This window comes from Gopherus evgoodei, unplaced genomic scaffold, assembly GCF_007399415.2.
Source record: "Gopherus evgoodei ecotype Sinaloan lineage unplaced genomic scaffold, rGopEvg1_v1.p scaffold_44_arrow_ctg1, whole genome shotgun sequence".
Classification (NCBI taxonomy): domain Eukaryota; kingdom Metazoa; phylum Chordata; order Testudines; family Testudinidae; genus Gopherus; species Gopherus evgoodei.
Window position 1 is genome coordinate 2,007,855 of NW_022060065.1, and position 14,175 is coordinate 2,022,029.

Below are 14,175 nucleotides of genomic sequence, written 5' to 3' on the forward strand. Positions count from 1 at the left end.
AAAGCTGTCCAAGGCCAAGCTGAGGGCTCTTAACCAAGGGAGCCCGAATCACAGACCAGAGGGCTGGGAAAAGACCCAATCCCAGCTTGAACCCCAGGGGTACTGGGGTGGCAAAGGGTGTGGGCTGCATAAACCTTCCCACAGGCGGCCTGCAAGTGCCATCAAGCACACTCGACCTAAGGGAGGGCGTGAGACTGTACTGTCCTGGTGTAACTCACACCAAGGAATGGGAGAGATGCTGGGGCATCCATAGGAATGTTGGTGGGTTCGAACTTCCCCAGGTCACTGGCTAAAATGACCTCTCTCAGTTCAGTCTCAAAGGGGGGAGAGATGTGACGAACTGGGAATGTTCTTAATGTTTTCTCTGAATACTGTGTTGGTGCCTCAGTGTCCCCATGGCAGTTCTTAAGTATGTTTTTTTTTTTATGCCTCACAAATTTGCGTGTCATCCTTGCGCAGGGGCCATGCTAATCTTCTCTGTATCGTTCCAATTTTAGTATATGTGCTGTTGCAGAGCAAAGGGCCAGTGCACCTAAATGCCTGACCCTCTGTCTCCTAGCAACTGATGGCCTGGGCCCCTCCCCTGCAAAGGTGCCAGCTGAAGGTGTTGGAGACAAAGGGATCAGGTGACCTCCTGGCCCGGGAAAGGGGCTGAGCAGAGAGGAGGGGCTGGGAGGGGTTGTTAGTCTGGAGCTGGTTGGGGTCGAGGAGTGGAGGGCAGATGTGGGGGGGTCTAGCTCACTGCCCCCCAGAATGGACCCGGCTGAGGGGTCCGGTTTGCTGTATCTACAAGCTCTGTTTTAGACCCTGTTCCTGTCATCGAATAAACCTCTGTTTTACTGGCTGGCTGAGTCATATCTGACTGCAAAGTGGGGGTGCAGGACCCTGCGGCTTCCCCAGGACCCCGCTGGGGCAGGCTCACTGTGGGAAGCGCACAGAGGGGCAGAGGATGCTGAATGCTCCAAGGAGAGGCCCAGGAGGTGAAGACGTGTGAGCTTCTTGCCCTGAACAAGTCTGCTCCAAGGGAGAGGAGGCTCCCCAAAGTCCTGACTGGCTTGGTGGGGAGCAGTTCCAGAGCATTGCCTGGGGACTCCGTGACAGTGTGTGTGCAGGGAAAGGGAGCAAGGACTCATGAGCCCCTGACAGAGTGAATCACTTCCCAGCGTCCTGTGCAGAGTGACAGCCCTCACCTGAACTTCCCAAAGGGCAAGGCAGATTTCCTTCTGGTTATGTCTCTGGCTGGAAAGAAATGCAGATGATACTAAAATGAGCCTGCTCAGCTCTTTGTTGTACATGGAAACTACAAAGGCTATTTTTGGGTTGATTTTCTGAAATTAGAGCAGACTGTTTTCTATGTACATAGACTCATAGACTCTAGGACTGGAAGGGACCTCGAGAGGTCATCGAGTCCAGTCCCCTGCCCTCATGGCAGGACTAAATACTGTCTAGACCATCCCTAATAGACATTTATCTTAAATATCTCCAGAGATGGAGATTCCACAACCTCCCTAGGCAATTTATTCCAGTGTTTAACTACCCTGACAGTTAGGAACTTTTTCCTAATGTCCAACCTAAATCTCCCTTGCTGCAGTTTAAGCCCATTGCTTCTTGTTCTATCATTGGAGGCTAAGGTGAACAAGTTTTTTCCCTCCTCCTGATGACACCCTTTTAGATACCTGAAAACTGCTATCAGGTCCCCTCTCAGTCTTCTCTTTTCCAAACTAAACAAACCCAATTCCTTCAGCCTTCCTTCATAGGTCATGTTCCCAAGACCTTTAATCATTCTTGTTGCTCTTCTCTGGACCCTCTCCAGTTTCTCCACATCTTTCTTGAAATGCGGTGCCCAGAACTGGACACAATACTCCAGTTGAGGCCTAGCCAGCGCAGAGTAAAGCGGAAGAATGACTTCTCGTGTCTTGTTTACAACACACCTGCTAATGCATCCCAGAATCATGTTTGCTTTTTTTGCAACAGTATCACACTGTTGACTCATATTAAGCTTGTGGTCTACTATGACCCCTAGATCTCTTTCTGCCATACTCCTTCCTAGACAGTCTCTTCCCATTCTGTATGTGTGAAACTGATTGTTCCTTCCTAGGTGGAGCACTTTGCATTTATCTTTATTGAACTTCATCCTGTTTACCTCAGACCATTTCTCCAATTTGTCCAGATCATTTTGAATTTTGACCCTGTCCTCCAAAGCAATTGCAATCCCTCCCAGTTTGGTATCGTCCGCAAACTTAATAAGCGTACTTTCTATGCCAACATCTAAATCGTTGATGAAGATATTGAACAGAACCGGTCCCAAAACAGACCCCTGCGGAACCCCACTTGTTATACCTTTCCAGCAGGATTGGGAGCCATTAACAACTACTCTCTGAGTACGGTTATCCAGCCAGTTGTGCACCCACCTTATAGTAGCCCCATCTAAATTGTATTTGCCTAGTTTATCAATAAGGTTATCATGCGAGACCGTATCAAATGCCTTACTAAGTCTAGGTATATCACATCCACCGCTTCTCCCTTATCCACAAGGCTCATTATCCTATCAAAGAACGCTATCAGATTAGTTTGACACGATTTGTTCTTTACAAATCCATGCTGGCTATTCCCTATCACCTTACCACCTTCCAAGTGTTTGCAGATGATTTCTTTGATTACCTGCTCTATTATCTTCCCTGGCACAGAAGTTAAACTAACTGGTCTGTAGTTTCCTGGGTTGTTTTTATTTCCCTTTTTATAGATGGGCACTATATTTGCCCCCTTCCAGTCTTCTGGAATCTCCCCCGTCTCCCATGATTTCCCAAAGATAATAGCTAGAGGCTCAGATACCTCTTCTATTAACTCCTTGAGTATTCTAGGATGCATTTCATCAGGCCCTGGTGACTTGCAGGCATCTAACTTTTCTAAGTGATTTTTTACTTGCTCTTTTCTTATTTTCTCTTCTAAACCTACCCTCTTCCCATAAGCATTCACTATACTAGACATTCCTTCAGACTTCTCAGTGAAGACCGAAACAAAGAAGTCATTAAGCATCTCTGCCATTTCCAAGTCTCCCGTTACTGTTTCCCCCTCCTCATTGAGCAGTGGGCCTACCCTGTCCTTAGTCTTCCTCTTGCTTCTAATGTATTGATAAAAAGTCTTCTTGTTTCCCTTTATTCCCATAGCTAGTTTGAGTTCATTTTGTGCCTTTGCTTTTCTAATCTTGCCTCTGCATTCCTGTGTTATTTGCCTATATTCATCCTTCGTGATCTGACCTAGTTTCCATTTTTTATATGACGCCTTTTTATTTTGTAGGTCACGCAAGATCTCAAGGGTAAGCCAAGGTGGTCTTTTGCCACATTTTCTATCTTTCCTAACCATCGGAATAACTTGCTTTTGGGCCCTTTCTAGCGTCCCTTTGAAAAACTGCCAACTTTCCTCAGTTGTTTTTCCCCTCAGTCTTAATTCCCATGGGACCTTACCTATCAGCTCTCTGAGCTTACCAAAATCCGCCTTCCTGAAATCCATTGTCTCTATTCTGCTGTACTCCCTTCTACCCTTCCTTAGAATTGCAAATTCTATGATTTCATGATCACTTTCACCCAAGCTTCCTTCTACTTTCAAATTCTCAACAAGTTCCTCCCTATTTGTTAAAATCAAGTCTAGAACAGCTTCCCCCCTAGTAGCTTTTTCAACTTTCTGAAATAAAAAGTTGTCTGCAATGCAGTCCAGGAACTTATTGGATAGTCTGTGCCCTGCGGTGTTATTTTCCCAACATATATCTGGATAGTTGAAGTCCCCCATCACCACCAAATCTTGGGCTTTGGATGATTTTGTTAGTTGTTTGAAAAAAGCCTCATCCACCTCTTCCACCTGATTAGGTGGCCTGTAGTAGACTCCCAGCACGACATCACCTGTGTTTTTTACCCCTTTTAGCCTAACCCAGAGACTCTCCACACTTCCGTCTCCTATGTCCATCTCCACCTCAGTCCAAGTGTGTACATTTTTAATATATAAGGCAACACCTCCTCCCTTTTCCCCCTGTCTATCCTTCCTGAGCAAACTATACCCATCCGCACCAACATTCCAGTCGTGTGTATTATCCCACCAAGTTTCAGTAATGCCAATAATGTCATAGTTGTATTTATTTATTAGCACTTCCAGTTCTTCCTGCTTATTACCCATACTTCTTGCATTTGTATATAGGCATCTAAGATACTGGTTTGATCTTGCCTCCCAGCTTTTCCCTGACCCTCCTTCCTCTCTGCCATTATAGCCCGTGCTCCCTCCTGTTTCCAACCCATCTCCAAGGTCTTGTTCCCCACTTACCTGTGGGCTTTGCTCACCTGTCCCCGTCTAACCTAGTTTAAAGCCCTCCTTACTAGGTTAGCCAGTCTGTGCGCAAATAAGGCCTTTCCCCTCTTTGAAAGGTGAACGCCATCTGTTCCTAGCAGTCCTTCCTCGAATAGCATCCCGTGGTCGAGGAAGCCAAAGCCCTCCTGGCGACACCATCTTCGCAGCCAGGCATTCACCTCCACGATGCATCTGTCCCTGCCCGGACCCCTACCTTCAACAGGAAGAATCGAAGAGAATACCACCTGCGCTCCAAACTCCTTAACCCATACTCCCAGAGCCCTGTAGTCACTCTTGATCCGCTCAGCGTCACACCTCGCAGTATCATTTGTGCCCACATGGATGAGTAGCATGGGGTAGTAGTCAGAAGGCCGGATAATCCTCGACAAAGCCTCTGTAACATCTCGGATACGGGTCCCTGGCAGGCAGCATACCTCCCGGGATGAACGGTCAGGGCGACAGATGGGTGTCTCCGTCCCCCTCAGCAGAGAGTCTCCAACCACCACTACCCTACGTTTTTTAGCAGTGGTGGCAGCAGACCTCCCAGCCTTAGGGGTACGAGGCTTCACCCCCTTAACTACTGGGGGTGATTTCTGCTCTCCTGTATCAAGAAGAGCATAATGGTTATCTTTTACCACAGCAGGAGGGTTCACAGCAGCGGTGGAGCACTGCCTGCTGCTAGAAGCAACCAGCTGGCTGTGTCCACCCTGAGCCTCCTCCTCCACTGGAGTGTCAGTAGTCCTGTCAACTGGGACAGCACCGTCAGCTGTCTCCACATGGATACTGTCCAGGAATTGCTCATGGACATGGATGTTCCTCAGCCTAGCCACCTCCTCCTGTAGCTATTCCACCTGCTGCCTGAGAGATTCCACCAGTAGGCACCTTTCACATTGGATGCCACCCCCAGCCTGGATATCAGTGAGTGGAAATTGCAAATTACAGTCTTTGCAAGCCCACACCAGAATCTGGGTAAAAGGATCCATGCTTTGGTGCTCTGTCTGGCTACAGGCGCAGGTGGAGGAGACAGAAGCAGTGCTGGCACAGGTGTTGCGGGTCCTCCTCACCATTGTAAGCCTCCCTCTGTCAAACTCTCTCAAATTCCTGTCTACAGCTCCCTGTCTGCTCTGCTCTGCTGTAAACAGAAAGGTTTTGGATGTGGCTCAGTTTATAGGTTCAGGGGACCAATGGGTCACAGATGAGACCGACAAGGGACCCCCCTCCCTTCCTACTCCCTGTTAGCAGCTGCTGTTCGTACATGAGAGTGAGGAAGATAGAGAGCAATGCTGAGAAAGAGAGGGAGATGAAGGAGTCAGGGATGGAGTGTGGGAAGAGAGACACACAGAAAACAAGAGATTGGACTCAGTTAGTTACACCAGTTCAAATCTGAAATAATTCCATAGGTTCCTGTAGAGTCACAGAATATTAGGGTTGGAAGGGACCGCAGGAGGTCATCTAGTCCAACTCCCTGCTCAAAGCAGAACCAATCCCTGGACAGATTTTCACCCCAGTTCCTCAAATGGCCCCATCAAGGATTGAACTCACAACCATAAGCTTAGCAAGCCAATGCTCAAACGACTGAGCTATCCCTCCCCCACATCATTGTGTATGACTCAGCTGAGAGATGGCAGGTCAGTCAGCAGGGGGCATGTGATGAATATGCTATGGAAGACTCAGCTGTTGCCCCTTTCCATCCAGCTCAGGAGGGATATTGCTCTCCAGGTGGCTGGGGACAGTGTCTGAGTTAGTGTTGAAGGAGCATGGGAGTGGTAGGCAGTAGGAGACTATTTGGGACTTACCAGATGCTAGAGCCAGTATGGATGAAATGCCTACAGTGCTTGCCTAGGAGTGGTGCCACTGGTACACTAGTGAGGATTGGTGAAATATGGTGCTCCAGGGCCCTAGATTCATAGGCTCATCGATCCCAAGGCTGGAAGGGACTATTGATAATCATGTTGCCTTGGAATCTTGGGCCCAGAGCTCTCTAACAATTTGACAGCCATTCAAGATGGACCTAAGCACACTCCATCATCTCATTCAGTATAAAGCCATATAGATGTGGATGAGATGAATCAGAAAACATTCAGCTCCCACAGAGTGGAAATTATTCTTCCCTCTCCAGTGCTGGAGCAGGCTGGGGAGCTAGCAGAGGGCACCAGGTCTCTCCAAAGGATGCCAAAATGACAGCCCTAAAACCATGAAGAGTGCCACGTCCTGAGAGCAACAGCAGCGGCCTCCCTAGAGCAGGGCCTGGCAGTTGGGACAGTACCATGGGGAGCCAGGAACAAGGTGCAGCACCTGCAGGTGGGAGGTTCCAGGTTAGAGAGGGAGTGACCATGATGGAGAGGGGACCACAGATGGGCAGCAAGGCCAACCCAGCCCAGCCACTGGGAACGTGGATTACAAAAGGACGGGTGAAGCACTGAGGGGCTCTGGGGCAGGAAGCTGCATTGCTATGCAATATAATTGCATAATATTTCATAGGGATCATATAACTGGTTAGTATTCTCTCACTGATCGGACCCGGAATACATCGTCTTTGGGCTGGACTGGGATGTTAACGACCCAGCAATTGATGTAGAACTGTTGAGAAAGCTGATGGAAACACTTCAGAACAGTGGCAGCCGAGAAGAAGGGGAACTGATTCAGACTTCTCTGGGATCCAGTGAGCTCAGGCCAGAGCTCAGCTAACAAGGGGAGCCAGATACAGCCAGCCTCCAGGGAGCAATATCAGTGGAGCCTGTAAGTTGCCAATAACCTATCAAGTTGCAACAGGGGGTTGGAGGTGTGTGGGAGGAAGGAAAAAAAGTCAGGTCACATTGGGTCACTGATTGTTGCATCAATGGATTGTTTGCTTCTCTTCCTCAGTCTAAGCAATCATGCTCAGCATCTACACATGGGCCAAGAGCTGGCCTGGCCACTGGGTTATTCCAGTTTTATGCCGATGTCCAAATGCCTTCATGTCATAGAATCATAGAATATCAGGGTTGGAAGAGGTCATCCAGTCCAACCCCAACTAAATCATCTCAGCCAGGGCTTTGTCAAGCCTAATCTTAAAAACCTCTAAGGATGGAGATGCCACCATCTCCCTAGGTAACTCATACCAGTGCTTCACCACCCTCCTAGTGAAATAGTGTTTCCTAATATCCAACCTAGACCTCCCCCACTGCAACTTGAGACCATTACTCCTTGTTCTGTCATCTGCCACCACTGAGAACAGCCCAGCTTCATCCTCTTTGGAACCCCCCTTCAGGTAGTTGAAGGTTGCTATCAAATCCCCCCTCATTCTTCTCTTCTACAGACTAAATAACCCCAGTTCCTTCAGCCTCTCCTCGTAAGTCATGTGCCCCAGCCCCCCAATCATTTTCATTGCCCTCTGCTAGACTCTCCAATTTGTCCATCTCCCTTCTGTAGTGGGGGGACCAAAACTGGACACAATACTCCAGGTGTGGCCTCACCAGTGCCGAATAGAGGGGAGTAATCACTTCCCTCCATCTGCTGGCAATGCTCCTACTAGCATGTTACACTAGCTAAAACTGGAACAATGCACTAATGGGTAGGGGGCTAGCTTACGACCCAGGAGAGCCAAGTTGATTCCCTGTTCTGCCACTGACTTTCTGTGGGAGACCTTAGGCAAATCACATAGCCTCACTGGGTATATCTACAAAGCAACTAAACACCCTCCCATCCTGCAGGGTCCTAAAGCCCGGGCTCTAGCCCAGAAGTCTATACTGCAATGAAACAGCCCCACTGCCAGAGCCCTAGTCAGCCAGGGGTTTTCCTTTGTTGTGTAGACTGTTACAGGGTTACCTGTAAAGTGGGGACAATAGCATGTGTCTATCTTACAAGGCTGTTGTGGGTATGTTAAGACAGTGAGGCAGCTCAGATGCTGTGCTAATGGGAGCTATGCCAGTACTGAAGGTAGCGGTGAATCAAACTATAGGTAATTCATCCGCACGGTGGCCGTGTTCAGCACATGAATCAGTGTGATCTTGACACTATCAAAGAGGAAACCGAGGCAGAGGGAGGGGAGTTGGTTTACCCATGGTTACAGCATATGAGGGGCAGGAGCTGGGATTAGAGTGCAGGGATCTGCTGTCTCCCACCCTGAGCTCTTTTTCCCAGCCCAGGCTGCTTTTCAGCACTTTGTCATGGCTTTAAAAGAGAGGGTATGGCCTGTGCATTTGTTGTACATGAAAATACATCTCAGGGCTGGCCCATCTCTGCACCTGCTGCAACAGCTAATAGTGAAGGGATAATTCAGGTAACAGACTCTCAGCAAGGAGCTAGCAAGATCCCAGGGCAGAGCCGTTTTCCTGGAGGGCACAATTCCCTCCCCATGATGTCCAGCTGAGCCTGAACCTCACTTAGGTTGGAGGGGATCCCGCAAGGCCCCCATCAGCCAACAGGCTCTGACCTACTGGTATTTGCAGAGCACCCCAGCTATGTCCCTCTGCCTGGCCACCATCTGGCCCCATTCCCAGTGGCTTTGGCTAAGGAAGGGAGAAGAGGGTGTGCACTCTGTCTCTGAATTAGATGTATTTCTAGTGTCTGGTTAAATGCTGGGTACCCCAGAAGTGTGTGAGAGCTCCCCCTAACGCACTCAGCTGCGCAAGGCTCTGCTCGAGGCACTGCAGGAAGAGAAGATGGGGATTCAGTCCCTGCCATCTTCCCTCTGAATCCTTATTGAGCCAACGTCCCAGCCAGGTGGTAGCGGGCAGTGTGATGTTTAAGGTACATATTTTCAATGAAATGAAAGACTGAGCACTTACCCTGATCATGGACTCCAGGACACCTTTCACTACAGCAGAAGTGTTAGCCTCCATGCCCCAGACAAATTCCAGGCTGGACAACTGCATTGTGCCTTGCTTAAATTCCCTCTGCGGTTTCAACTCGATGGTATTCTTCATTTCTTATTGTGTAGCATTGTGGTGTGCTATTAAACAGCTGCCATGTTCCACCTCTGAGGTGGCTGCATTTCTGTGTTATGAATTACTTTAATCCATTCTTATTTGTACAGTACTGCTCCTGTGCAGGGTGCTTCATAGACAAGTATGATGACAATGTCTCTGCTGCTCCAAAGAGTTTATAAACTACACAGTAATGATCATTTCCTAGCTTCTAATGCTGTTTGGAAAGGTCTCGTGTGAAAGGACCTATATCAGCATAAAAATATTATTTTACCACGCAGGGAAAAGATTCTGACCCCATCTAGTGATCTGTTTGTGCCTTGAAGTGTGAGATCTGATGGCATATGAACTTAGAGTTGGTTTCCACTGAAAGGAAAATCTGACTCTGTTGCTGTGAGTCAGGTTTGAATAAACTCCCTGCACTGTACCCTGGGTTAATCTGAACTGCCTTGTAAAAGCATTAAGCAGTTAGAGTCTCTCTCATGTAGCTGACGAAAGCTCCCTCCTGAAAAGCTCATGTCTTCAAAGATGAGGACTTTTTAAACAGGAAATACTTAAGAGGTGGCATTGACTGCAATCATCACGTAGCCAGCTGAATTTGTATGCGTCAGGCACTTTGATTAATAGATGGGGTTCTGGGTACTTGAGAAAGATTAAGTCCAAGATTGGCTAAGCCAAATGCTGCTCCTCTCTTGTGAGCTTGGAGTAAGCAACTCCAGTCATTTGTCTTAGGTGCCCATGACATCACTGTTGAGGTTTTTCACAATTGTAAATTAAAGTGACTGATGATGCTGACCAGAGGTGGCTGCTCCTCTCAGGGAAAGGGAAATAACTCAGAAAACACAGCTGGATTTATACTAACGCCGGCTCCAAGCATTGGGAAGTAGCCCAGGAACCCTAGCCCACACCACCAGGACACACACCCCATGGATGCAACACTGGAGCCAAGACATCTCACAGGAGCAGAAAGCCCTACTTCGGAGCTCTAAGTACCAGGCTTATGAGTTATAGCTTTCCTCTGAATTTCTCTTGTTTTTCATCTGCAATGCTGCATTTTCCCTTCTCATCAGCTACCCAAGTGCTGCGAAATTCTGAAGTAGGATCCTGGTGGCCCCATGCTGCTCCCGTTGAAGACAATGGGCCTTCTGCTGTTGCCTTCAGTGGGAGGAACGTTAGGCCTTGTATGCCCATGCTGAAGCTAAAACAGTAGCTTCCACTTGACGTGGGCACCATGTGCGGTTGCTGCTGAATTAACGACATGGCTAGATACAGAGATGTTGGACTGGAAGCAATCTGAATTGTCCTGTTGGACTGTGGAGACCATGAGCTGGGATGTAACCAACTGTGCTACAGATGCTTCAAGGCAGGAAGAATCAGTGGAGTTAAGTGAAAGGACACAACTGGGGTTTCCTTCAACAGGCTGGGAAGCTCTGGTATTTCTCATGACAAGCAGTTTTTGCACATGTCAGAGTGCAGGGCATAAGGTCCCTGGTGGATGCTGCACAGATACAAAGGCCATCTTCTCAAAGACCCTGTGTGCTGTGGCTGTCAGCCCAATGGGCTGCAGCCATTGTGAGCTCTGAATGGCTGTGCCATCTTCACATGGGACCTTGGAGACCCTGCCTGAGACCCACAGTGGCAGCAGTTTATGGCAGTGATGGAAGAAATCTTCAAGACAGACACTGGAGTAGATAGACTAGCAGGGCAGGAAAAGTTCCTTGGGTGCTGCCCACAATTCCATCATCCGCTAAGGCTCCCATGCAAAATCATGATTGTGATGGGGAACCCAAGTTAGCCTTCACTCACACCTACCCATCCTACTAGAAGTGTTCAGATCACACCTGGAGACCAGAGGCACACAGCTCTGCACAGAGCTCTTAAGAACAGCCATACTGGGTCAGACCAAAGGTCCATCTAGTCCTGTATCCTGTCTTCCAACAGTGGCCAATGCCAGGTGCCCCAGAGGGAATGAACAGAACAGGTGATCATCAAGTGATCAATCCCCTGTTGCCCATTCCCAGCTTCTGGCAAACAGAGGCTAGGGACACCATCCCTCCCCATCCTGGCTAATAGCCATTGATGGACCTATCCTCCACGAATTTATCTAGTTCTTTTTTAAACCCTATTATAGTCTTGGCCTTCACAACATCCTCTGGCGAAGAGTTCCACAGGTTGACTGGGCATTGTGTGAAGAAATACTTCCTTTTGTTTGTTTTAAACCTGCTGCCTATTAATTTCAATTGGTGACCCCTAGTTCTTGTGTTATGAGAAGGAGTAAATAATACTTCCATATTTACTTTCTTCACACCAGTCATGAGTTTATAAACCTCAATCATATCCCCCCTTATTTGTCTCTTTTCCACCCTGAAAAGTCCCAGTTTTATTAATCTCTCCTTATATGGAAGCTATTCCATATCCCTAATCATTTTTTTAACCTTTTTCTGAACCTTTTCCAATTCCAATATATCTTTTTTGAGATGGAGCCACCACATCTGCACGCAGAATTCAAGATGTGGGTGTACCGTGGATTTATACAGAGGCAATATGATATTTTCTGTCTTATTATGTGTCCCTTTCTTAATTATTCCCAACATTCTGTTTGCTTTTTGACTGCTGCTGCACGTTGAGTGGATGCTTTCAGAGAACTATCCATAATGACTCCAAGATCTCTTTCTTGAGCGGTAACAGCTAATTTAGACCTCATCATTGTACATGTATAGCTGGGATTATGTTTTCCAGTGTGCATTACTTTGCATTTATCAACACTGAATTTCATCTGCCATTTTGTGGCCCAGTCACCTAGTTTTGAGAGATCCTTTTGTAGCTCTTCGCCATCTGCCTGGGACTTAACTATCTTGAGTAGTTTTGCATCATCTGCAAATTTTGCCACCTCACTGTTTACCCCTCAGTAGAACTGTTCAACAATCAAGCATTACTGAGATTCCTATACATAGCTCTGACACCAGCCAGTCAATGGAGATAATCTCTATGCCCATTGCTCTGGTTCCTGTGCCTGTGGCTTGCTGCCTTACCATTGTGACTTACTCTGTCACCTCAGAGAAGTGACCAATACATCACCACTAATTCACATTCCCCCTTTTTTCCAGGTGTTACTCAACTGGGGTTCATAATGGTGGAGAATTTCTGTATCTATTGCAGACCAGACCATAGAATCTTCCAGGTGCAACGAGATCTGAATTTCAAAGGTAAAAAAACAGGCAGAATAAATCCCTTTCCTGTCTCTGACACCCTTTCCCATCTCTGACATCCATCATGCAGAACCAAGAACACGGCACAACCTTAACATTTTCCCCCCTTGGCAGGTTCTCTTTAATCCTATCTCCTGTCGATTCTTCAGCATGGCTGTGCAACCCTATCTGAATCCACTGGCATTTCCGAAGGCAGCATGGCAACAAGGGAGAGACGCAAGACGCATTCCTAATAGGACCAAGATAGCTTTTTCCCATAACTCTCGGGCAGTGGGAACATAGCAGCTTTGCAGAGTGGTGCTGTGTCTAAAGTTAAAATAACCAGAGGGACAGAGTGAGGGATTTCAGTGGGATTATTGTAATTGGTGCTTTTACTCCAAATTGAGAGGGTGGGGGAAGAAACCTTTTGGCAAGTTTCCAAAATGCTGAAATGAGCCACTTTGATATTTCTTGGCTTCTTAGTGTTTGACAGGAATAAAATGTTCGGCAGAGTCCAGCTTGTAAATACAATTTGAACCAAAGCTTTCTTTTCATTAACAGAGCTTACCAAGGGCTGGGGCTTTATTGTTGTTCCTGAAAGTCCCAACAGTGGATTCCTCCTGCTCTTGGGGTTGCAGAGTTTCCCCCACCCAATGGAAAAATAATATTGATTTAAAGTCCCAAATGTTCTTAACTCACATGGGCCAAGTCCTGTTTTACAATGTCGAACCCCCAAGCCTTCTTTGTCCTTAGGCTTCTAAGCCATGGAAAATCTCAGCTGTTTTCAACCTATAAATCTCCACTGACTACAGAAATGTCTCTCATGAGGAAATAAATAGGAGAATACTCTCAGGTTGCAATGGTGTTGAAGGTGCCAGTGTTTGATGCTTTCCCAACAAAACCCATGCTGACTAGAGGAGGGATGGAAAGAACGTCTCTTTATTTTCATGATCTATCTCGAAAAATGGGAATTTGTGCCAGCACAGTTTATTTTGGTTAAAACAGAGCTGTGCCACTGGTCCCCTGAGCATAAAGGTTGAATTCTCATGCACAGAGAGGTAAAAAAGCTCACTTGGAAGAGATAGAGGGGCAGGGGCTAACTGATGACTAGCGATGGGCAGATCTCCAAAGCATTAGCAGCACTGTCCAGTTTTATCCCAGTATCTCCAAATGGCTTTGATCTGTGAATCAGGGCCGCCCGGGGGGGAAGGGGGGGGGTGAGTGGGGCAATTTGCCTCAGGCCCCGGGCCCTGCAGGGGCTCCCAGGAGAGTTTTTTGGGGGCTCTGGAGTGGGGTCCTTCACTCACTCCAGGGGCCCCGAAGCTTCTTCCACTCCAAGTCTTTGATGGTAATTCGGCGGTGGGTCCCGGACCGGAAGGGCCCCACCACCGCCTAATTATCACCAAAGTAGGGGCCCCCCTCCGCCGAAGACCCCAGGCTCCCTGAATCCTCTGGGCGGCCGTGCTGTGAATCAGGCCATTAAATTGGGCTCCATTGTGAGATTTCCACTTTGGCTCACTCTGAACCACACCAGTGAAATCCCCTGGTGTCTGAAACAAGGCAATGTTCTCCATGATAGCGCTCTGAGCATGAGCATTACAGACCGTGGAAGGGATGAGGATTAGAAATGGGGGCTTTGAACATCCAGAGTTACAATAGCAAGAATGAAAAAGGCAACAACATGGGGGGTGGGGAACACCATGAGAGGTATGTCACAGATACAAAGTCTCAGACTTCAGGGATAA

General features: G+C 47.7%; 1 non-coding gene across 1 annotated transcript; it reads right to left on the bottom strand.

The window, feature by feature from the left end:
- Window positions 1–414: 414 nt before the first annotated feature.
- Window positions 415–519, bottom strand: LOC115642714. Its single transcript, XR_003998236.1, has one exon. It is a non-coding gene; the product is annotated as a U6 spliceosomal RNA (small nuclear RNA).
- Between the last annotated feature and the right edge of the window lie 13,656 nt (window positions 520–14,175).